This window comes from Eschrichtius robustus, chromosome Y (genome assembly GCF_028021215.1).
Source record: "Eschrichtius robustus isolate mEscRob2 chromosome Y, mEscRob2.pri, whole genome shotgun sequence".
In the NCBI taxonomy this organism is placed as follows: Eukaryota; Metazoa; Chordata; class Mammalia; order Artiodactyla; family Eschrichtiidae; genus Eschrichtius; species Eschrichtius robustus.
The window spans coordinates 3,030,932-3,056,975 of NC_090846.1; the positions used below are offsets into that span (position 1 = coordinate 3,030,932).

The window sequence follows — 26,044 nt, forward strand, 5'->3', positions numbered from 1 at the left end:
ATAAAATATATAAAAACCAGCAATTTCACTCTCACAACAAGAAAAAAACCTCAAGGACACTCAGTGTAAAGTTCTGTCATCCTCTATCTCACTGAATCAGTGGCACTAAGTTCCCTGCCTTTTTGAGGAATACTGTACTGGAAAGTGCCAGGTGAATAGCTGGGGTAAGGAAAAAGAAAAGATGGCCTAGCTGGGGGTCAGATAAAAAGAGGCAGAGGAGGTCTTTTGGGCCATTGCTCACAGGAATATATCTCCTCAGTGTAGAGCCCCTCTCTTATATATCTTGTAAAAGTGATGTCAGAAGACATAGGCAATCGTCATCTGGGGAGGAGACGCATGTAGCAAGTGGATCAATCTACAGTGTCTCCCCATGTCCTTCTGTCTCCCTTTCCCTGAGTCCTACTCTTTCTCCATCACAAAGCCTCACCCTGTCTGGCAAAACACCTGCATGTGTGGACAAAGCCACACAGATTAAAGATTTTTCCTTTCTTGGGGACCATGAGCCAGGGCTTAGAAAGAAATCACATCCAGAAAAGATCAGAAAGGTAAGTGCTAAATTAATGCAGGGAACCTTGAGGTATGGCAGAGTAATCACACTCTGACTATATGTCCCACATTCTCATTCCTCCCATACCTGCTCTGGTTTGCTGTGGGGATCCATGGAGACCAAGAAGACCTCCATCACCCTCTCATGGCTGATCGGTAGTGGGACACTGAAGTAGCAGAAGGTGTTGAAGGTTACAGATATGTGGCTCCAATTAGAGCACACTAGTGTAGATCTGAAGACACCCTGGAAAGTGCCACTATCACAGAATCATTCTTCTCCTTGTGGTTCTTCCAGGTCTCCTGAGCAACCTCTTGTTCACAATCATGCTAGGGAGATATAGGAAGGTGAAGTTGTTTTCTGGGGCAAGTATGGAAGCATATGTGGTTAGAGATGCCGATAAAGTCAAAAGGTAGAGTTACTTGGATATCTGTAGCCTGTGTTCACTGTTGAGGTTGGAGATTACTTTGGGCAGAAGACTGGGAGGAGGTTAACTCTGGGCTAGAAATGGGGGCAAATATGGTGTTAGAGCTAACGTTGAGACTGAGGTTGAATTTTAGGTCATGGTGGAGGGAACATTAACAGAAAATAGTGCATTTGTTGGATCCCAGGGAGACCAAAGAAACCCTGAAACAAATGTCCCGTGGCTTTAATGAGGCTCTCAGAACTGAGGGTCTTTCAGGAGCAAACTACCCTGAATGGCATCACACAGCACTACATGTTCTATCTTCTTCACCCGACTGAGATCCTCATGCACAAATCAAGGATGAACTACAGCAGCTTCTGCAAGTCATGTTGCTGGTAGCCTGGAAACTGAGATACAATGTGGGAGACGTTGGTCTAGGAAGATGGATAGCATATCACAAAGGGAGAGGGAGTTAGGAGAACCAAGAGAAATGTATGCATGACAAGGGGGAAGTGTTCAAGGTAAAGTCATACCTTGAGTATATAGGACAGAATAGAATGATGGTGCCCAGAACATGTCTATGCTCTGCATAGACCTCTGCAATCTCACCCCTCATACCCAGTAGATGGCAGAAGTGGAGCTCCTCCAGGTAGCGGTTGATGAAGTAGTCAGTAAGCTGTGACACACTGGTGATGAACTGCAGGAGGCAAGCGCCAGGTGAATAAGGCAGATAAGAGGAGAATAAAGGTGACATGATGGGACATGCTAAGTAAGTAGGGAGAACAAAAAAAAAGGGGGTAAGAAATGAAGGAGAGAAGATATTAATATTTCAGAAGAAGGAAGAATGTGGTAGCAAAGGAGAGAAGAGAAGGAAAAACAGGTGATGAGCAGTGGGAGAGAGTATTGATATTTCAGGTGGATGGAGTGATGGGTAAAGAAGAAATGTGAGCAGGTCATTTCAGAATTGTGGGATCTTAGCAGTCCACCTAGTACCCTAGCTCTGTCCGTAAAACTCCAGCTCTTTGAAGAACACCCCAGCTGCTGGGTGCCAAACCAGCCCTAATTCACTAGGGACTGCTTCTGAGCAGTGTGAAACAGGTCTGTGGAGAGTGACAGAGCTCATTCGAGGTCTTCCTGGGACCCAGAATAATTAACCTATCTCAGCAACAGACTCCTAACTCTTCCCCACTACCTTACGTACTTGTTCAGTATCTAAATTAGGTTATTGTGTCCCCAATCAATCTTCAACTGACTAATCTATATTTAGAAGTTGAGGCCACTTGGATCTCCATAGTCCTGTGAAACAATTTAACCACCAGTATGCAGTTTACATGCCCTTCAGACTCTGGAACATAGCTTTCATAGGTTGAATTATGTCCACAAAAAAAAAACATATGTGAAGTCTTAATCTCTGGTATCTAAATGTGACCCTATTTGAAAATACAGCCTGTGCAGATGTAACCAGGTTTAGTTGAGATAATACTGGATTAGGGGCCCTAATCCAGTGACTGGTATCTTTATACGAAGGCTATGCAGAGAGACACAGAAATTCATACAGGGACAATGTCATGTGATGACAGAGGCAGAGATTGCCATACTATATTTATAAACCAACGAACATCAAGAATTGCTGAAACCACCAGAAACTAGGAAAAGGCAAAGAAAAATACTTCCTCAGAAGATTCAAAGGAAGGATTGCCTTGATTTCAGACTCCCAGCCTCTAGACCAGTGAGAGAAGAAATTCTGGTGTATTAAGCTACTCAATTTGTAGTATTAAGTTACATGAGCCCTACAAAACTAATACTGGTTTTGGAACAGATAATACAGATAGTAGGGTGTTGCTGTAACAAATAACTACAACTGTAGAACTGGATGTGGTACTGAGTAATGGGTAAAAGCTGGAAGAGTTCCCAGGTGCATAATAAAGAAAGCCTAGATTGCCTTGAAGAGACTAGAAATAGGAATACTAAAGGTAACTTGGGTGAGTTCTCAGGTGGAATTAAGCAGCACAGTAAAGAAAGATCCTATCATTTTAGAGAATACATTATAAACAGACTGTAGAAATATGAACATGGAAGTTGCTTTAGATAATCTTAAAACAAAATGATGAATATGCTATTGAACCCTGGATAAAATATAATACTTATTATAAAGTGGCAGAAAACGTGGCTTAATTATGTTATGCTGTGTGGAAATTAGCATTTCTTAAGTGATGAATCTGGATTTTTTTTTCAACATCTTTATTGGAGTATAATTGCTCTATAATGGTGTGTTAGCTCCTGCTGTATAACAAACCAAATCAGCCAGAAATATACACATATCCCAATATCCCTTCCCTCTTGTGTCTCCCTCCCACCCTCCCTATCTCACCCCTCTAACGGGTCACAGAGAACTGAGCTGATCTCCCTGTGCTATGCAGGTATTTCCCACCAGCCATCCATTTTACATTTGGTAGTGTATATATATAGATACCACTCTCTCTTTGTGCTAGCTTACACTTCCTCTTCCCCGTGTCCTCAAGTCTATTCTCTACATCTGTATCTTTATTCCTGTGCTGCCCCTAGATTCTTCAGAATTTTTTTTTTTAGATTCCATATACATGTGTTAGCATATGGGATTTGCTTTTCTCTTTCTGACTTACTTCACTCTGTATGACAGACTCTAGGTCCTTCCACCTCACTACAAATAACTCAATTTCATTTCCTTTCATGGCTGAGTAATATTCCATTGTATATATGTGCCACATCTTCTTTATTCATTCATCCGATCATGGACACTTAGGTTGCTTCCATGTCCTGGCTATTGTAAATAGAGCTGCAATGAACATTTTGGTACATGACTCTTTTTGAATTATAGTTTTCTCAGGGTATATGCCCAGTAGTGGGATTGCTGGATCGTATGGTAGTTCTATTTTTAGTTTTTTAAGGAACCTCCATACTGTTCTCCATAGAGGCTGTATCAATTTACATTCCCTCCAATGCAAGAGGGTTCCCTTTTCTCCAAACCCTTTTCAGCATATATTGTTTGTAGACCTTTTGGTGATGGTCATTCTGACCGGTATGAGGTGACACCGCATTGTAATTCTGATTTGCCTTTCTCTAATGATTAGTGATGTTGAGTATCCTTTCAGGTGTTTGTTGGCAAGCTGTATATCTTCTTTCGAGAAATGTCTACTTAGGTCTTCTGCCCATTTTTGGATAAGGTTGTTTGTTTTTATCATATTGAGCTGCATGAACTGCTTGTATATTTTGTTTTTATCATATTGAGCTGCATGAATTGCTTGTATATTTTGGAGATTAATCCTTTTTCAGTTGCTTCATTTGCAAATATTTTCTCCCATTCTGAGGGTTGTCTTGTCGTCTTGTTTGTGGTTTCCTTTGCTGTGCAAAAGGTTTTAAATTTCATTAGGTCGCATTTGTTTATTTTTTTTATTTCCCTTTCTCTAGGAGGAGGGTCAAAAGGATCTTGCTGTGATTTATGTCATAGAGTGTTCTGCCTATGTTTTCCTCTAAGAGTTTTATACTGTCTGGCCACACATAGGTCTTTAATCCATTTTGAGTTTACTTTATGTATGGTGTTAGGAAGTGTTCTAATTTATTCTTTTACATGTAGCTGTCCACTTTTCCCAGCACCACTTATTGAAGAGGTTATCTTTTCTCCATTGTATATTCTTGCCTCCTTTATCAAAAATAAGGTGACCATATGTGTGTGGGTTTACCTCTCAGCTTTCTATCCTGATCTGTTGATCTATATTTCTGTTTTTGTACCAGTACTATACTGTCTTGATTACTGACGTTTTATAGTATAGTCTGAAGTCAGGGAACCTGATTCCTCCAGTTCCGTTTTTCTTTCTCAAGATTGCTTTGACTATTCAGGGTCTTTTGTGCTTCCATACAAATTGTGAAATTACTTATTCTAGTTCTGTCCAAAATGCTATTGATAGTTTGCTAGGGATTGCAATGAATCTGTAGAGTGCTTTGGGTAGTATAGTCATTTTCACAATGTTGATTCTTCTAACCCAAATACATGCTATATCTCTCCATCTGTTTGTATCATCTTTACTTTACTTTCTTTCATCAGTGTCTTATAGTTTTCTGCATACAGGTCTTTTGTCTCCTTAGGTAGGTTTATTCCTAGGCTACGTTGAATAATAGTGGTGAGAGTGGACAACATTGTCTTGTCCCTGATCTTAGTGGAAATGGTTTCAGTTTTTCACCATTGAGAACAATGTTCGCTGTGGGTTTTTCATATATGGGCTTTATTATGTTGAGGTAAGTTCCCTCTATGCCTATTTTCTGGACGGTTTTTATCATAAATCGGTGTTGAATGTTGTCAAAAGCTACTTCTGCATTTGTTGGGATGATCATGTGGTTTTTCTCCTTCAGTTTGTTAATATGGTTTATCATATTGATTGATTTGTGTATATAGAAGAATCCTTGCATTCCTGGGATAAACCCCACTTGGTCAGGGTGTATGATCCTTTTAATGTGCTGTTGGATTCTGTTTGCTAGTATTTTGTTGAGGATTTTTGCATCTATGTTCATCAGTCATATTGGCCTGTAGTTTTCTTATTTTGTGACATCTTTGTCTGATTTTGGAATCAGGGTAATGGTGGCCTTGTAGAATGAGTTTGGGAATGTTCCTCTCTCTGCTGTATTTTGGAAGAGTTTGAGAAGGATAGGTGTTAGCTCTTCTCTAAAGGTTTAATAGAATTTGCCTCTGAAGCCATCGGGTCCTGTGCTTTTGTTTGTTGGAAGATTTTTAATCACAGTCTCAATTCCAGTGCTTGTGATGGGTCTGTTTATATTTTCTATTTCTTCCTTTTCAGGGTCAGAATGTTGTGCTTTTCTTAGAATTTGTGCATTTCACCCAGATCGTCCATTTTATTGGCATAGAGTTGCTTGTAGTAATCTCTTGTGATCCTTTGTATTTCTGCAGTGTCAGTTGTTACTTCTCCTTTTTCATTTCCAAGTCTATTGATTTGAGTCTTCTCCCTTTTTTTCTTGATGAACCTAGCTAATGGTTCATCAATTTTGTATAGGTTCTCAAAGAACCAGCTTTTAGTTTTATTGATCTTTGCTGTTGTTTCCTTCATTTCTTTTTCATTTATTTCTGATCTGATTTGCATGATTTCTTTCCTTCTGCTAACTTTAGAGGTTTTTTGTTTTTCTTTCTCTAATTGCTTTAGGTATAAGGTTAGGTTTTTTTATTTGAGATTTTTCTTGTTTCTTGAGGTAGGATTATATTGCTATAAAATTCTCTCTTAGAACTGCTTTTGCTGCATCCCATACGGTTTGGGTCATCTTGTTTTCATTGTCATTTGTTTCTAGGTATTTTTTTATTTCTGCTTTGATTTATTCAGTGATCTCTTAGTTATTTAGTAGTGTATTGTTTAGCCTCCATGTGTTTCTATTTTTACATTTTTTCCCTGTAATTGATACCTAGTCTTATAGAGCTGTGGTCAGAAAAGATCCTTGATACGATTTCAATTTTCTTAAATTTACCAAGACCTGTTTTGTAACCCAAGATATCATCTATCCTGGAGAGTGTTCCATGAGCACTTGAGAAGAAAGTGTATTGTGCAATTTTTGGATGGAATGTCGTATAAATATAAATTAAGTCCATCTTTTTCAATATGTCATTTAAAGCTTCTGTTTCCTTATTTATTTTCATTTTAGATGATCTGTCCATTGGTGAAAGTGGGGTGTTAATGTCCCCTACTATGATTGTGTTACTGTCGATTTCCCCATTTGGGGCTGTTAACATTTGCCTTATGTACTGAGGTGCTCCTATGTTGGGTGTATAAATATTTACAATTGTTATATCTTCTTCTTGGATTGATCCCTTGATCATTATGTACTGTCCTTCTTTGTCTCTTGTAATAGTCTTTGTTTTAAAGTCTAGTTTGTCTGATATGAGAACAGCTATTCCAGCTTTCTTTTGATTTCCATTTGCAGGGAATGTCTTTTTCCATCCCCTCACTTTCAGTCTGTATATGTTTCTACGTCTGAAGTGGGTCTCTTGTAGATGGCATATATACGGGTCTTGTTTTTGTATCCATTCAGGCAGTCTATGTCTTTTGGTTGGAGCATTTAATCCATTTACATTTAATGTAATTATCAATATGTATGTTCCTAATACCACTTTCTTAATTGTTTTGGGTTTGCTATTGTAGGTCTTTTCTTTCTCTTGTGTTTCCTGCCTAGAGAAATTCCTATTGCATTTGTTGTAAAGCACGTTTGGTGTTGCTGAATTCTCTTAGCTTTTGCTTGTCTGTAAAGGTTTTAGTTTCTCCGTCAAATCTGAATGAGATCCTTGCTGGGTAGAGTAATCTCGGTTGTAGGTTTTTCCCTTTCGTCACTTTAAATATGTCCTGCCACTCTATTCTGGCTTGCAAAATTTCTGCTGAAAGATCAGCTGTTAACCTTATGGGGATTCCCTTTTATGTTATTTGTTGCTTTTCTCTTGCTGCTTTTAATATTTTTTCTTTTTATTTAATTTTTGATAATTTGATTAATACGTGTCTTGGCATGCCTCTCCTTGGATTTATCCTGTATGGGATTCTCTGTGCTTCCTGGACTTGATTGACTATTTCCTTTCCCATATTAGTGGAAGTTTTCAACTATAAACTCTTCAAATATTTTCTCAGACCCTTTCTTCTTCTCTTCTTCTTCTTGGACCCCTATAATTTGAATGTTGGTATGTTTAATGTTTTCCCAGAGGTCTGTGAGACTGTACTCAATTCTTTTCATTCTTTTTTCTTTATTCTGCTCTGAGGTAGTTACTTCCACTATTTTATCTTCCTGGTCACTTATGCGTTCTTCTGCCTCAATTATTCTGCTACTGATTCTTTTTAGAGAATTTTTAATTTCATTTATGGTGTTGTTCATCATTGTTTGTTTGCTCTTTAGTTCTTCTAGGTCTTTGTCATATGTTTCTTGTATTTTCTCCATTCTATTTCCAAAATTTTGGATCATCATTACTATCATTACTCTTAATTATTTTTCAGGTAGACTACCTATTTACCCTTCATTTGTTTGGTCTGGTGGGTTTTTATCTTGTTTCTTTGTGTATTTCTCTGTCTTCTCATTTTGCTTGACTTACCGTTTTTGGCATCTCCTTTTCACAAGCTGCAGGCTCGTAGTTCCCATTGTTTCTGGTGTCTGCCCCCAGTGGGTAAGTTTGGGTCAGTGGATTGTATAGGCTTCGTGGTGGAGGGGACTGGTACCTGTGTTCTGGTGGATGAGGCTGGATCTTGTCTTCTTGGTGGTCAAGACTGTGTCTGGTGGTGTGTTTCTGAGTGTCTGTGAACTCAGTATGATTTTAGGCAGCCTCTCTGCTAATGGGTAGGTTGAGTTCCTGTCTTGCTAGTTGTTTGACATAGGGTGTTCAGCACTGTCGCTTGCTGGTCATCTAGTGGAGCTGGGTCTTAGCTTTTCGATGGAGATCTCTTGGAAAGCTCTCGCTGATTGATATTACATGGGGCCGGGAGGTCTCTGGTGGACCAATGTCTTGAATTTGGCTCTCCCCCCACAGAGGCTCAGGACTGACACCTGGCCAGAGCACCAAGAGCCTGTCAGACACATGGCTGGGGAAGATGGGCTATGAGTTAGGTGTCAGCCACTGCCCTACTGTAGCTCTGTCTCAGCTGTCTCCAAAGGTCACCCAGATACATTTTGTTATTCCACCATTTCTCAGAACTTGCACACTCCAGTCTGGGATTTGTAGATGTTCTCCTGATACTCTTTATTGAAATACCTTGCATTCATGGTGATGAGACATGCTAATAGTGTTTGTTCTCTTCAGTTCAAAGACTGGGAGTCAGCTTTCATGTGGCCAAGTCAGGAGCAGCTGGCCAACAGTCCCAAAGTGATAACATGTCACATTCCAAGAAGGCTTTCTGCAGTTCCTGAACAGTAGTCCCAAGCAGCCACTCCACTCAGCTACAGCACTATGACCGGGGAACTCAGTGGGACCCTCAAATGAGGATTGCTTCCAGCCCTAGGGCCTGATTTGTCCACCCAGGCAAGGAGCTGAGGAGAGTGTCTCCTGGCCCTGTCTCATCAGAGGAGTGGACACCTGGAAGCTGTGCAGCCAATAGCATGGGAGTTGAGAAGTGGGTGGGTGGGGCTGACAGCCTCCCAAGAAAAGCTGGAACCATGTGGAGGGTTCCTGTCCTACTGCCCAGGTGGGAAGAATTCATGAATCTGGATTTTAGCTGAGTTGATTTCCAAGTAAAGTGTAGAAGGTATTGCCTGGTTTCTCCAAGAAAGATTTGTGGAGAAACGTCTTTTCTGATAGCATGGATCCTCCTAACATCAACAGACCAACATATATTCTGAGATTTCTATACCAGCACAACACTGAAAGACTGATTTTGAGGGATCAATCAGAGATGAGACAAAATGTACGAAAATGACTCCAAGGTCTGAGTCACAAATGCTGACACCAGAGAAAGAGGAGCCATGACCCAGAGACCAGGGCTAGTGAGGTCTCTATGGGCCCAGAGGGCAGAGCAATGAGCCACAGATGATTACTGTCAGGCTTTGAAACCCAATAGAATTTGCCTGGCTGTATTTCAAACATGCTTGGGACAAATGATCCCTTTATTACTTCCATTTTCTCTCTTTCAAAATGGAAATGTCTTTCCTATGCTGCTATTTATCTACATTGAAGATACCATTATCTATCTGGAAGCAGATTTCTTGTTTTCTAGTTTCACTGATCTAGAAATGGAGGGGAATTTTTTTCTCTCAGATGGGTCATATGCAGAACTTCAACCCTACCTTACCTAGATTACTTCAAAGACATCTGGTATTTTTTTGAGCTGATATTTATATTTTGGACCTAGAGTTGATGCTGGAATGGGTTAAGGCTTTTGGGGATGTTGACATGCAGTCAATGTATTTTTCATGTAAGAAAGACATGAACTGGTTGGGGACCAGGAGTGGAGGGCAGGATTGCTAACTTCTAGCCTTAAGACTTATAAATTTCTCTTTTTTAACTTTGTGGTACTTTGTTACTGCAAACCTAGGAAACTAATACAATGGCCTGTACTTCCTCAGTTATCCACCACCACCAAAGTCAACTGTGACTATTGTCTTCTTACTTCTCTAAAATCTGGCTGATACCCTTTCAGGCCACTAGAGACCAACCAGTGCATTACTAAGCTACCTTCTATGATTTATACTTCTCTGGGTTCCTCAAACCAGGTCATCAGTGCCCAAGGCCCATCCCAGGACTTATCAATTATGTCTGTGTGGCTAAACTGAAGGATATTCATGTTGCTTGCTGGAAAAGTAACAGCTCTAATGTGTAAACCTCAACCTTCCGGGTGCTGGGAAGTTCCACACCTGTAAGGGTAGAGAGATATGCCCATGGATGTAACCATAAAGCAAATATACACAGATATAACCACAAAAATCTGTGAAGGTAGAGGATGATAAACATAGCATTTACAGAGACATACCCACACAGACACTCCCTGTCCTAGGTGTACCTCCTCCTGCACCTTCCACAGGATCCCAAAACCCTCTCCACTCACTGTACCTTGTTTTCAATGGGTGTCTGGCCATACTCTAAATCATACCAGTTCAGTAGCTGATGTAAAGTAGCTGTTGGGAGAAACACACACTCCTCACCTTCTACCAGCCACTCCTTGAGATGTCAGGTCACCTGATGTGTGAGGACCACAGGGAAAAAAATAAGGTAGGAGACTCAGAGGCAATTCCAGGAACTACACCTACCCACCAACAGTCTAGAGGACTGCTTGTGATCATTTGTATGGATGGAGAAACCAACAAGTCCAGAATTTGTGCAGGTTGACGCAAGGAAGCACAAATACCTTCAAAGAGCTCAGCATTGTTGATATGGCTAGGGAAGGTACTGAAGTCTTGACTCCTTCTTTATTTGCACCTCAATATATTTATACCAGTGGTGCTCCACAGGGAATCTGGACACCAGATATATAACAAAGGTTTCTAGTTATCTGGGGGTTAATTATATGACAACTTATAGTTAGTAACTGCAGTTGGGCAAATAACACCCAAACAAGAAAAATACAAGAACCCATAAAGTCAGTGCCCACCAATCACCATGTCATTAATTCCACACTCCCCGCTTATGAAACTGTGTTTCTCTGGGCTGATTTTGTAATGATATTCATCAACTTAAGACCAAACAAATCTACTGCAAACTTAATTTATCAGTAACAAATATATCAGGAAACATATTTAACAAAAATATTTCAGAAGCAGTCTCACTGATGTCAGAAATTAATCAAGAATGCCTATCACTCCTAATCTAGTTTACACTGGAAAACCAGTAGAATGAGAAAACTACTCACAAATAACTATAAACAAAAAAATCATGATGACTCAATAGATACTAATTACTTATGATTTTGGTGTGCTATTCAAAACTTTCTAGATGCTAATGTGCTTGTAAGAACCCTATGAGGTAGATACAATCATAATCACCTTTATATTAATGCAAGAGGCACAGAGATGTACAGGAATTTGCCAATAGCTCAGAGCTCATACATAAAATAACCAAAATGTAAACAAGACAGTGAGACCAGAGTACTTGCAAATATTATTGAGGCAAAAGATATCACTACACATAAAGACCACAGGTGGTTTTATAAATCGGGACTGGCAAACAAAGAATTCAGCAAGTTGCTGCATAAAAGATTAACTTTCAATAAGAGTGTTCCTGGCAACAGAAAAGCTTTCTGGAAGACTCTACAATTATTAATATACTATTAGTGCCATTATTAATTAAGTATATTATTAACACATTATTAATAATACTATGTATTAAACATAAAATACCCTATGACCTTGAAATTCTACTCATAGACAGCCAACAGAAATGCAAGTGTGTGGAAAAAAAAAAAAGAAACATGTACGAGACTATTCAAGGAAGCATTATTTGAATTGCTTTGTAAACATACTTTGGACATCACACTTGGATTCTACAGGTTCTAAGAGAAACAACAAGCCACTTTAAGACATAAATAAAAGACAAACTGCACAAATCAACTTTGGCACATTCATAAGACTTCATTTACAAAGTCTGTATTTTACAAAAAGACTTGAAGCAAATATGAAAAACGTTCACACTTATTTTTTGGAAATACAGAATATTTGTTAATTGAACTTTATAACTTTCTCCCATTTTTTTCCCTATGTTTCAAAATAATTACAAACTTAAAATTTTTTCACAATTAAACTTTTTAGCAAATCAAACAATAAAAAGTTCATGGTTGGGGGGTCCAAGAGGGAGGTGATATATGTATACAGATAACTGATTCATTTCATTGTACAGCAGAAACTAACACACCATTGTAAAGCAACTATATCCCAATTTTTTAAAAAGTTCATGCTTATCTCAATGAATTGTAGAATATTTAATGGATAAAATTTAAGACAATTGGGCTTACAATTAAAAACTTTAAATACCCTATTAATAAACTAAGAATATAAGTGAATTTCCTTACCTGGTAATGGGTTTATTAGAAACAGACAAGAAATAATACAGTTAGATATAACTTAAAACAGTTCCATTAAAATCAGGAACAGATACACAGGACTATGTTAGTCTTATTATTCTACATTGACTATGTTAGCCAAAACTTCAGAAAGGGAGACCTGACTGAAATACAGAGGCATTTATTTGAGGTTTTTTAGGACTGAAACCCAGGTGACAGGGCTTCAAGAAGTACTTGAATTATGTTCCACCAAACAAAATGGAGAAAGCTTATAAAGGCAAAAACCATAAAGTCACAGTTACTTACATGAGTAGTGTGTCAAGAATTATAACTGGAGCTAGCAAGAAGTAGGGTGTTTGTTAAGCAAATGGCTGCATAGTTACAGGAGGGAAAGCCCTCTTTATCCTTGTGCCAATTGCACAATGCTGCAATTGGCAAATGTCGTTTTAAAAATGGATGGTGTCTTTGAGTTTGCAATAGTTCACAAAAATTAAAGTTCTCAGTAGTACAGGGATGTATCTGAGACTAGATCTTCAATGGCTGCCTGACTTCATTCTGTATGCCTGAATAATGATTACACCATTATGATTTCAATCTGTCATCAAAACCTCTAGCTAGCACAAAGAAAGGAAAAAAAGAATACTGTAAAAGAAGGAAAAATTTTCACCTGTAGGTTTTTGAGTCTACAATAGATAATTCAAGGGAATCTACAAAAAATTAGAAATAATGAAAGTTATGCTATCTTGTTATAGATACTTTAAAGGCAAGTAAGTGCAGCCAAACTTTTAAGAAAAATATGATTAAAATTTTACATATGACTAAAATCACAAAAACATTCAGTCACTCATTCCATGTAACAATTATATACTTGCTACCAAAAGTTTATAAGACAATTAATGACAAGTCTCCCTCATGAATACACATGTAAAGGTCTTAAGCAAACTATTACAAAATAAATTCTATAATATATTAAGATTGGATTAAACCTCAAATCAAAAAGAGTCCTGCTATTAGAAAATCAACTTACTTCATATTACCATTAGGAAAATGATAAGCATTTCAACATGCATAGGAAATAGAAAGTAACAAACTTCTAAAAGATGCTGCTGACCCCTGTGCAAAACCACCCCCTGAAGTCAAGGGTTACAATAAATCCTGGTCCCAGAATTACAGGTCTCCCACCCCAAAAGGCTACACCATTCCACGTGTCCAATTTCTCACTAAAGCCCCATGTCCAGAATCTCCTTTTATGTTCTAGACCCAGACTCTGGACCTTATGCTATCTGAAAGGGATGCTAAAACATATAGATATACAGATATAGATAGATATATAGATATAGATATAGATATATAGATATAGATACATATCTCAAAGATTCACTCATCAAAAGCGATCTTCTCCCACCCAATACCACTCACCATTACCTAATAAACTGCCAACAGTCACTAGGAATTAAATTCTACAAAGGAAAACAAGTTCCTCTCTGTTAAGACATAAACTTCAATTGCTTTGAAGGTGAGTCCAAGGGTCTGTAGGTTCCCAGGAAACGTAGCGCCTTAGAAGGCACCCTTTCACTCCCCACAGCCACTCCTCTCCTGCTGTAATCTAAGGCCACACGACCTGCCCCACCACCAAGGTAGCTCCCTAATAAATCCTTCCTCCTATGCCCAGTTTGACTCCACGGCGTTAAAAACCCAGTCCCCTCCATGCCCTCATGACTTGAATATGCCCACAGACTAACGAGGTGTCTTGGCTTAATAGCTCCCTCCAGGACTAGTACCACTTTCTACTGCTTTCACAGTCCTTGACCTGCTGCCACTGACTTTGCAAAGCTGATACCCTTTCCACTACCAGTCAGTCCTCTGCTTCCACCGCCTCAGTAGTGGCCTCAACTATCACCATTTCAGTCCCCTTAAATGTCTCATAGCTACTGAGCCAAAGACAGGAAGTGACCTGACATTTATATTTCCTAACACGTGGACCGGAAACAAATAGTTCCTGAAAGCAGCACTGGCATCAGCTGCTTTAGTCACCTTGGAAAAGGGAAGTGTGAAAGGAAAGCCATATTTTTTAAGGGTTCATGGGAATCCCTTTTGTGGAAAATGAACTCCTATTAGCCCATTCTCCCAGTGATAAAATATGGAAAATACCAATAAAAATATAAGGGAATTAAAGTGTGTCACTATAGAAAATTAATAAATTACTAAAAATTAATTATTATTAATTCACGAAGGAAGAGAACAAGAGAGGAAGCAAGAGCAAGAGTCAATCACAAAGCAACTACAAAACAGCTAGAAAACAATTATTGAGATAACAAGTTCATTTCTTTCAATAGCTAATTTAAAATCAAATGTATTTAACTCTCTAACCCAAAGGCACAGAGTGACAGAATGAATAAAAAATTAAAACCAGTAATATGCTATCTACAAGAGACTCACTTCAGCTGTAGAGGCACATATAGGCTTAAAGCGAAGAGAGGAAAAAAAGATATTTCATGCAAATGGAAATCAAAAGGGATCAGGGGGCTTCCCTGGTGGTGCAGTGGTTGAGAATCCACCTGCCAATGCATGGGACACGGGTTCAAGCTCTGGTCTGGGAAGATCCCACATGCCACAGAGCAACTGGCCCTGTGAGCCACAACTACTGAGCCTGCGCATCTGGAGCCTGTGCTCTGCAACAAGAGAGGCCGCGATAGTGAGAGGCCCGCGCACCACGATGAAGAGTGGCCCCCACTTGCCACAACTAGAGAAAGCCCTCGCACAGAAACGAAGACCCAACACAGCCAAAAATAAATAAATAAATAAATACATTTTTAAAAAATAAAATAAAATAAAAAATCATCTCTTTGACTTAACAAAATGCATCTTTATAAAAAAAAGGGGGGGGGAGAGTAGGGATTATACCAGACCAAAAAAAAAAAAAAAAAAAAAAAAGACTAACCCAAACTCTATAACAAGAGAAAAAGAAGGTTATACAATGATAAAGTGGTCAATTCATTGAGGATATAGAAACTGTAAATATATATGAATGTGTATATATACATATATATTTATATATATATGTATCTTGCTCTCTTCCTTTGTGGATTATTAATTTTCTATAATGATACATTTTAATTCTTTTATATTTATATTGTGTGTATTTACTATGGTTTGTTTTGTGTTTACCCTCTGGCTATTACAGTCTATTTTAAGATAACAATTAAATACTATTATATATAATGGAATTTAATCTGAAAAAAAATACTGAATCACTATACTGTACACATGAAACTAACACAATATTGTAAATAAACTATACTTCAATAAACAAAAATAAAGGTAAGTTACTGAAAATAGTTTTCACACTTTTTTTTTACTTTTCTTTGCAACAAACTAGAGATATAAACCTTTATTTCACAACATATATAGGTATATGCACCCAACATCCAAGCACTGAAATATACAAGTAAATATTAACAGATCTGAAGGGATAAGTAGACAAGGATACACTTACAATAGAGAACTTAAATACCCCACTTTCAATAATGGATAAATCGTCTGACAGAAAATCAATAAGGAATCAATCATTGGACTTAAACTATACATTAGGTCAAGTGGAACTAACAGACATAGAGAACATTCTATCCAGTAGTGACAGAATACACATTCTTCCCCAGTGCATATGAAACTTTCTCCAGGATAGATCATATATTAGGTCACAAAGCAAGTCTCAGAAAATATTTTAAAGCCTGAAATTACAGCAAGAATCTTTTTAGACCAAAGGCATAGGAAACTAGAAGTTAAACATAGGATGAACTGGAAAATGCACAAATTTGTGGAAATTAAACAACACACTCCTGAACAACCAATGGGTCAAAAAAATCAAAAGAGAAATTAAAAATATCTTGAAACAAATGAAAGTGAATACACAACATACCAACACTTATGGGATGCAACAAGGGCTGTGCTAAGAAAAAAGTTTGTAGTGATAAAAGACTAGATGATGAAAAAAAGAAAGACCTCAAATACATAACTTGACCTTACACCTCAAAGAAATAGAAAGGCAAGAACTAATCCTCAGATTATGAGAGGAAGACAATAACAAGATCAAAGCAGAAATCAATGAAATGGAGAATAGACCAAAAAAATAAATGATCAATAAAACTTACATTTTTTTAGACTTAGATATTTTATTTCATACAAAGAATGTTTAGATCTTTATATTTTTACATTAAAAAACCAACAATTTTAAAAGGTAATACCTAATTTATGAAAAAGCTCTTGCTAAAAGCTGAAAGCAAATCTTAAAAAGGTGACAAAGCAATGGCCTCATGAAAAAACATGCAAGCGTTTTGAAGATTCTGCAAACCAAGTGGTGACTATTAATATTCACAAGTATAGCTCTATCACATTTGGCTTCAAAGAGGTAAGTAAAGTTGACATTATTTACAACATTAGTTTCAGTCTTCTCTTCCGTCTGGCCTCATTAAATTTTGATGCTTTCCTTTTGAAAATACTTTGGTGTTCCCTTGCATCATGACCTGGATACAGTTGTTCCTTATTGTCAATAATTCACAAATCATTTCTAGACTTTTTTGGCCTCCCTTCAGATGGAAGAGTTGGTTTGTATAAATAGATAAACAAAACTGACAACATTTTAGCTAGTCTTACCAAGGAAAAAGACAAAGGACTAAACAATAAAATTATAAAAGAAAGAGGACACACACAAATGGTATAACTGAAATACCATGAATCATAAGAGTCTACAATGAACAATTATATGACTACAAGTAGATAATCTAAAGGAAATATGTTTATTCCTAGACTTACAACCTACATAGTCTGACTCATGAAAAATAGAAAATTGACAAGCAATAATAAGGAGATGGAATCAATAACAAAAAAAACCCTCTCAAAGACAAAGACCAGATGACTTCATGAGTAAATTATACCAAACATTTCTAAAAAATTAACACCAAATCTTTCTCAAATTCTTCCAAAAAATGGAAGAGGAGGGAAAACTCCCTAAACCATTTTTGCAGCCAGCATCACATTATGCCAAGGGAAGATAAGAATACCATAAAAAAAGAAAACTAGATATTCATACCAATATTCCTGAATATGGAAGCAAAAATTCTCAACAAAACCCTAGCAAACTTAATTCCACAGCATACTATAAAGCTCATACAACATAATCAACTGGGATTTATCCCTGGATGCAAAGATGATTCCGTTTATGCAAATCAATAAATGTGATACATCCCGTTAATAAAATGAAAACAAACGATTATCTCAATAGGTGCAGAAAATTCATTTTAAAAACTTCAGCATCATTTTATGATAAAAACTCTGAACAAATTGGCTATACAAGAAACATCTCAAGATAATAAAGGCCATATATGACAAGTCCACAGCCAACATCATAGTCAGTGGTGAAAGACTGAAAGCTTTTCCTCTGAGTTCAGGAATAAGACAAGTGTGCTCATTCTCAACACTCCAATTGAATGAAGTACTGGAAATCTTAGAAAGGGTAATTAACCTAGAAAAAAAAAGGTATAAACATCATCCAAATTGGAAAGAAAGAAGTAAAATTATGTTTCTGTTCTGTTGACACGATCTTGTATATAAGAAAAATCTTAGCAATACATACACACAGAACTAATAAAACTAATAGAAATCAGTAAAGTTTCAGGTTGGATTACAAATATACAAAAATAAGTTATATTTCTTTAAGCTATCAATGAGTAATCTGAAAGTGAAATAAATAAAATAATTTCATCTACAATATCACCAAAACATCAGAATGCTTAGGAATAAATTGAACAAGGGAAATGAAAGACTGTACACCATAAACTATAAGACATTTATGACAGATATTGAAGAATGCAACTCAGTCTAAAGTATCCTGTGTTCATGAGTCAAAGGAGTTAATATTGTTAAAATTTCCTTTCTACCTGTTGGGATATTTAGATATTGACTAATATCCTTGGAACTGAAAAGAAACTTTGAAACTAAAAAAGCAACTACATAAACTGCAATTATAAAGTTTTTTGTAGGTAACTTACATACGGTCAGGAAGGATCAGGCAGACAGATCATCCAGAGTCATTTACCTACCTTTAATTCATTCAGCTATTGTATGAATTTTGATGAGTGAAACTTAGCCATTTACATTTCCCACTCTCACCACTATTATTCCACATAGTTTTGGAAATTTTACCCACAGCAATCAGAGAAGAAAAAGAAATAAAAGGAATCCAAATCAGAAAAGAAGAAGTAAAGCTGTCACTGTTTGCAGATGACAAGATACTATACATAGAGAATCCTAAAGATGCTACCAGAAAACTACTAGAGTTAATCAATGAACTTGGTAAAGTAGCAGGATACAAAATTAATGCACAGAAATCTCTTGCATTCCTTTACACTAATGATGAAAAATCTGAAAGTGAAATTAAGAAAACACTCCCATTTACCATTGCAACAAAAAGAATAAAATATCTAGGAAGAAACCTACCTAAGTAGACAAAAGACCTGTATGCAGAAAATTATAAGACACTGATGAAAGAAACTAAGGATGATACAGGTAGATGGAGAGATATACCATGTTCTTGGATTGGAAGAATCAACATTGTGAAAATGACACTACTACCCAAAGCAATCTACATATTCAATGCAATCCCGAGAAAACTACCACTGGCATTTTTCACAGAACTAGAACAAAAAATTTCACAATTTGTATGGAAAAACAAAAGATCCCGAAAAGCAAGGAAATCTTGAGAATGAAAAATGGAGCTGGAGGAATCAGGTTCCCTGACTTCAGACTATACTGCAAAGCTACAGTAATCAGGACAGTGTGGTACTGGCACAAAAACAGAAACATAGATCAATGGAACAGGATAGAAAGCCAAGAGATAAACCCACGCAAATACCGTCACCTTATCTTTGATAAAGGAGGCAAGCATATACAGTGGAGAAAAGACAGCCTCTTCAATAAGTGGTGCTCAGAAAACTGGACAGGTACATGTAAAAGTATGAAATTAGAACACTCCCTAACACCATACACAAAAACAAACTCAAAATGGATTAAAGACCTAACTTTAAAGCCAGACACTATCAAAGTCTTAGAGGAAAACATAAGCAGAACACTCTATGACATAAATCACAGCAAGATCCTTTTTGACCCAGCTCCTTGAGAAATGGAAATAAAAACAAAAATAAACAAATGGGACCTAATGAAACTTAAAAGCTTTTGTGCAACTAAGGAAACCATAAACAAGACCAAAAGACAATGCTCAGAATGTGAGAAAATATTTGCAAATGAAGCAACTGACAAAGGATTAATCTAAAAATTTTACAAGCAGCTCAAGCAGCTCAATAACAAAAAAACAAACAACCCAATCCAAAAATGGGCAGAAGACCTAAATAGACATTTCTCCAAAGAAGATATACAAATTGCCAACAAACACATGAAAGAATGCTCAACATCATTAATCATTAAAGAAATGCAAATCAAAACTACAATGAGATATCATCTCACACCGGTCAGAATGGCCATCATCAAAAAATCTAGAAACAGTAAATGCTGGAGAGGACGTGGAGAAAAGGGAACACTCTTGCACTGTTGGTGGGAATGTAAATTGATACAGCCACTATGGAGAGCAGTATGGAGGTTCCTTAAAAAACTAAAAATAGAACTACCATACAACCCAGCAATCCCACTACTGGGCATATACCCTGAGAAAACCTTAATTCAAAAAGAGTCATGTACCAAAATGTTCATTGCAGCTCTATTTACAATAGCCAGGACATGGAAGCAACCTAAGTGTCCATGATCGGATGAATGGATAAAGACAATGTGGCACATATATACAATGGAATATTACTCTGCCATAAAAAGAAATGAAATGGAGTTATTTGTAGTGAGGTGGATGGAGTTAGAGTCTGTCATACACAGTGAAGTAAGTCAGAAAGAGAAAAACTAATACAGTATGCTAACACATATATATGGAATCTAAGGGGAAAAAAAAGCTCATGAGGAACCTAGTGACAAGACAGGAATAAAGACAAAGACCTATTAGAGAATGAACTTGAGGATATAGGGAGGGGGGAAGTGTAAGCTGTTGCAAAGTGAGAGAGTGGCATGGACATATATATACACTACCAAACATAAAATAGATAACTAGTGGGAAGCAACCGCATAGCACAGGGAGATCAGCTCTGTGCTTTGTGACCACCTAGAGGGGTGGGATAGGGAGGGTGGGAGGGAGGAAGATGCAAGAGGGAAGAGATATGGGAACATATGTATATGTATAACTGATTCACTTTGTTATAAAGCAGAAACTAACACACCATTGTAAAGCAATTATACTCCAATAAAGATGTTAAAAAAAATAATTATTGAAAGGTAAGTAAGTTCTAATGCCATCTTACTCTTGTTTGACTCTTTTTTAGTTCCCTGGTTCCTTTCTTCATCTCCTGCTGTCTTCCTTTTTGAATTGATGACGTTCTGTGGTGGTACTCTTTGATTCTCTTTTATCTTTTGTTTATCTACTATAGGGCTCACTTTGTGGTTTCCCTCAGATACTCTTGCCACATCTGAGAAATATGACAGTCTATGATAACAACTTAACTTCAATTACATACAAAAACTTTACACTTTTACTTCCTCCATTTTATGTTTTTGATGTCACAATTTATGTCTTTTTATACTATGTATTTACCAACGTATTATTGTTCCTGTAGTTAATTTCAGTACTTTTGCCCTCTTACTTTTATACAAGAGTTAGATGGTTAACACAACACCATATTAAAGTATTACAGTATTCTCAATCTTACTATATACTTACCTCAACTTGTGTGTTCTGTTTTTCCATGTAACTAATTAGCTCCTTCTATTTCAGCTTGAAGAATTCCTTTTGGTATTTTTTGTAAGGCAGAGCTAGTGGGATGAACTCCCCTAGCTTTTGGTTGTCTGGAATGTGTTTATCTCACCTCATTCTGAAGTACAACTTTGCCCTAGGTAAAGTGTTCTTTTTTTTTTTTTAACATCTTATTGGAGTATAATTGTTTTACAATGGTGTGTTAGTTTCTGCTTTATAACAAAGTGAATCAGCTATACATGTACATCTATCCCCATATCTCCTCCCTCTTGCATCTCCCTCCCACCCTCCCTAAGCCACCTCTCTAGGTCATCACAAAGCACTGAGCTCATCACCCTGTACTATGCGACTGCTTCCCTCTAGCTATCTGTTTTACGTTTGGTAGTGTATATATAAGTCCATACCACTCTCTCACTTCGTCCCAGCTTACCCTTCCCACTCCCCGTGTCCTCAAGTCCATTCTCTACATCTGCATCTTTATTCCTGTCCTGCTCTAAGTTCTTCAGAACCTTTTTTTTTTTTAGATTCTATATATATGTGTTAGCAAACTGTATTTGTTTTTCTCTTTCTGACTTACTTCACTCTGTGTGACAGACTCTAGGTCCATCCACCTCACTACAAATAACTCAATTTTGTTTCTTTCTATGGCACAGTAATATTCCATTGTATATATGTGCCACATCTCCTTTATCCATTCATCAGTCGATGGACACTTACATTGCTTCTATATCCTGGCTATTGTAAATAGAGCTGCAATGATCATTGTAGTACATGACGCTTTTTGAATTATGGTTTTCTCAGAGAATATGCCCAGTAGTGGGACTGCTGGGTCGTGTGGTAGTTCAATTTTTAGTTTTCTAAGTAACCTCCATACTGTTCTCCATAGTGGCTGTATCAATTTACAATCCCACCCACAGAGCAAGAGGGTTCCCTTTTCTCCACACTGTCTCCAAAATTTATTATTTGTAGATTTTTTGATGATGGCCATTCTGACTGGTCTGAAGTGATACCGCATTGTAGTTTTGCTTTACATTTCTCGAATGATTAGCGATGTTGAGCATTCTTTCATGTGTTTGTTGGTAAGCTGTATATCTTCTTGGCAGAGATATCTATTTAGGTCTTCTGCCCATTTTTGGATTGGGTTCTTTGTTTTTTTGATATTGAGGTGCTTGTAAATTTGGGAGATTAATCCTTTGTCAGTTGCTTCATTTGCAAATATTTTCTCCCATTCTGAGGGTTGTCTTTTCGTCTTGTTTATGGTTTCCTTGGCTGTGCAAAAGCTTTTAAGTTGCCTTAGGTGCCATTTGTTTATTTTTGTTTTTATTTCCATTTCTCTAGGAGGTGGGTCAAAAAGGATCTTGCTGTGATTTATGTCATAGAGTGTTCTGCCTATGTTTTCCTCTAAGAGTTTGATAGTGTCTGGCCTTACATTTAGGTCTTTAATCCATTTTGAGATTATTTTTTGTGCATGGTGTTAGGGAATATTCTAATTTCATTCTTTTACCTGTAGCTGTCCAGTTTTCCCTGCACCACTTATTGAAGTCGCTGTCTTTTCTCTATTGTATATTCTTGCATCCTTTACCAAAAATAAGGTGACCATATGTGCATGGGTTTATCTCTGGGCTTTCTATCCCATTCCATTGATCTATATTTCTGTGTTTGTGCTAGCACCATTCTGTCTTCATTACTGTAAGTTTGTAGTATAGTCTGAAGTCAGGGAGCCTGATTCCTCCAGCTCCATTTTTTTCCCTCAATATTGCTTTGGCTAGTTGGGGTCTTTTGAGTGTCCATACAAATAGCGAAATTTTTGGTTCTAGTTCTGTGAAAAAAGCCATTGGTAGTTTGATAGGGATTACATTGGTAAAGTGTTCTTGTTTGGCTGTTGTTTACTGTCAGCAGTTTGAATATATCATCCCATTGCCCCTGGCCTACAAAGTTTCTGCTGCAAAATCCACTGAAAGCTTCTTGGGATTTTCTTTATTAAAAAAGCTTTTTATTTTATTGCTTTAAAAATTTGCTCTGTATTCCATTTTATACAGTTTTATTAGAGTGTATCTTGGAGACGCTAATTTTGGATGGAAATTTTGAGATAACCTATTCGTTTTATTAAGTTGTTTGTCCAACTCTCTCCCCAAATTTGGGAAATTTTCAGCCATTATTTCTCTAAGTAAGCTTTCTGTCCCCTTTTCTCTCTCAGGTCTTCTCCTGAGAGAAGAATGATTTGTAGACTCTTTCTATTAATGCTATTCCATAGTTCACATAGGCTTTCCTCACTCTTCTTTATTCTTTTTTCTTTGTTTTCCTATGACTGGATTAATTCAAAGGTCTTGATTGAGCCTGTTCTTGATGCTCTCTATTGCATTTTTTCCATTTGACTCATATTTTCAGCTCCCAAGTTTATGTTTTGTTCTTTTTTATGTTTTAATCTCTCTGTTAAGCTTCTCATTGTGTGTGTGTGTGTGTGTGTGTGTGTGTGTGTGTGTGTGTGTGTTTATTGTTTTCCTGATTTTATTGAATTTTCTTTCTGTGTAGTTGACTAAGCTTCCTTAAAACAGCTATATATATTTTTTATTACCATGTAAATCACAGATCTCCATTTCTTTGGTGTTGGCTACTGTTCCTTTCATGGTGCCATATTTCCTCGATTTCTTGTGTTCTTTAAAGTCTTTAATTGCTGTGTTCACATTTGAAGAAGGTTTCACCTCCTCCAGTCTTTACTGACTGATTTTAGGAAATAAATACCCTCTGTCAACTCTGCTACAGATTCTGAGGCTTTCTCAGGCCTTTTATATGGGTACATGTACTGCACACTTGTTATTCCGTGTTGTGGCAGAACTTAAGCTTGTGTGCCTTCTGTGAAACCTTCAAAGCTAGATCAATATGGACAGCCTCCCTTTAGTGTTTCCTAGCACACAGCTGAATGCTCAAATTTATGGTTTATTACAGGCCTGAAAATTAGGATGAGCTTTCTGCAAATGTTCACAAGCTGTCTGCAAAACTTCATTCATGCTGCCATTGGGAGCACACAGGGAGCCAGACACAGGGTACAATGAGGGGCTGGGGAGAGGCATGAAGAATTTCAGGAGTGTCCATGTGCCAGCTGGGTAATCCACAGTGGTTAATGCACAGCTCTCTTGATTTAATTCATGATGCAGCTAGTATAATGTCCCTATGATAATTGTTTCAAGCCTGCTGCTATCCACATAGTCTCTCACCACTATCTGGGAAAATTCACATTATCTCACTTTCTTGAGCCAAGTAGGGCTCCCTTGGCATTGAGCTATGCCACATTTGGGGAGGGGTGACTTGGATAAAGTCAAACTGTTCCCTTTACTTTCTTCAATGTGTTTAACCTTAGTTTTTTTTTTCTCCAGCAGTGTGCTGTGGAACTTCTCTGTTGTACCCCGGACTTCCACAAAAGCATTCTCATCCGTGAGTGATTGACAAAACTGGCCTGAAGATTATTGCTTCCTTCCTTGAAACAGACCTATTTATTAATTTGACAGTTGTGTGTAGAGGAAAATTCTGCCTGAAGTCCCTCATAGTATACAATGGTCTAAGTCAGGGGTCCCCAACCCCTGGCCAGGGACCAGTACCAGCCCGCGGCCTGTTAGGAACTGGCGGCACAGCAGGAGGTGAGCGGCAGGCGAGCTAATGAAGCTTCATCGGCCACTCCCCATCGCTCTCATTACAGCCTGAAATAGACCCCCCCAATCTGTGGAAAAATTGTCTTGCATGAAACTGGTCCCTGGTGCCAAAAATTTGGGGACCCCTGCTCTAAGTATTCTCAACAATAACATTACAAATAATAATATACTTGAATCGTGCTTTTTATGTTGTAAGGTTTTATTTTAGGTGCTTTATTTGTTGTATTTTTTTCCCCATTTATAGATAGTGGATCAAAGGATCAGAAATATTATTTTTCAAGCTAATATATTATAGGACTAACGTGTTCTAATTCCAGAACTTGTAACCTTTATACTGTACCTCCTTGTTCTTTGTTTCCTTCTTGGCCCTCTAGGATTTTTGGTTAACTTTACCTGCTCACAAACCTCTCACTACCTGATGACAACTTGAATGCTTTCCTCTAGATTCCTATGTTCCTCTATCATATCTCACTCCTACCTGGGCATGCCACAAATTTCCCAAGACAAGCTTATGATTCTCATTCTATTTCAGTTACTTCCTTCACTATATCCACTGAGTTCCTGGAGGCAGAAACAAGCCTCTTGGGCCTTCCCTGGTGGCACAGTGGTTAAGAATCTGCCTGCCAATGTAGGGGACACAGGTTCGAGCCCTGGTCTGGGAAGATCCCACATGCTGTGGAGCAACTAAGCCCGTGCACCACAACTACTGAGCCCATGTGCCACAACTACTGAAGCTCACGCGCCTAGAGCGTGTGCTCCACAAGAGAAGCCACTGTAATGAGAAGCCTGTGAAGTAGCCTCTTCACTGCAGTGAAGAGTAGCTCCCGCTCACCGCAACTAGAGAAAGCCCGTGCACAGCAACAAAGACCCAACGCAGCCAAAAATAAATAAATGAAATAAATTAATTTAAAAAAACATGTGCATCCAATGGCCATTTCATCTCAAGGTCTGCAGAGTATCTCCAGCAATTAAAGGGCATTGCGTTTGTTCACATTTATCAAGCACCCAGATTAGAGAGGTAAATTTCGGTGACAATCCACAGTCCCAGTGGCAAGAGCTATATTCTCACCAGCCTTCATTATTATCAGAAGTAGT

General features: G+C 37.7%; 1 pseudogene; it reads right to left on the minus strand.

Annotated features, from left to right (window-relative positions):
- Positions 1 to 255: 255 nt before the first annotated feature.
- LOC137757629 (ubiquitin carboxyl-terminal hydrolase 11-like) lies at positions 256 to 1,704 on the minus strand (annotated as a pseudogene).
- Positions 1,705 to 26,044: the final 24,340 nt, after the last annotated feature.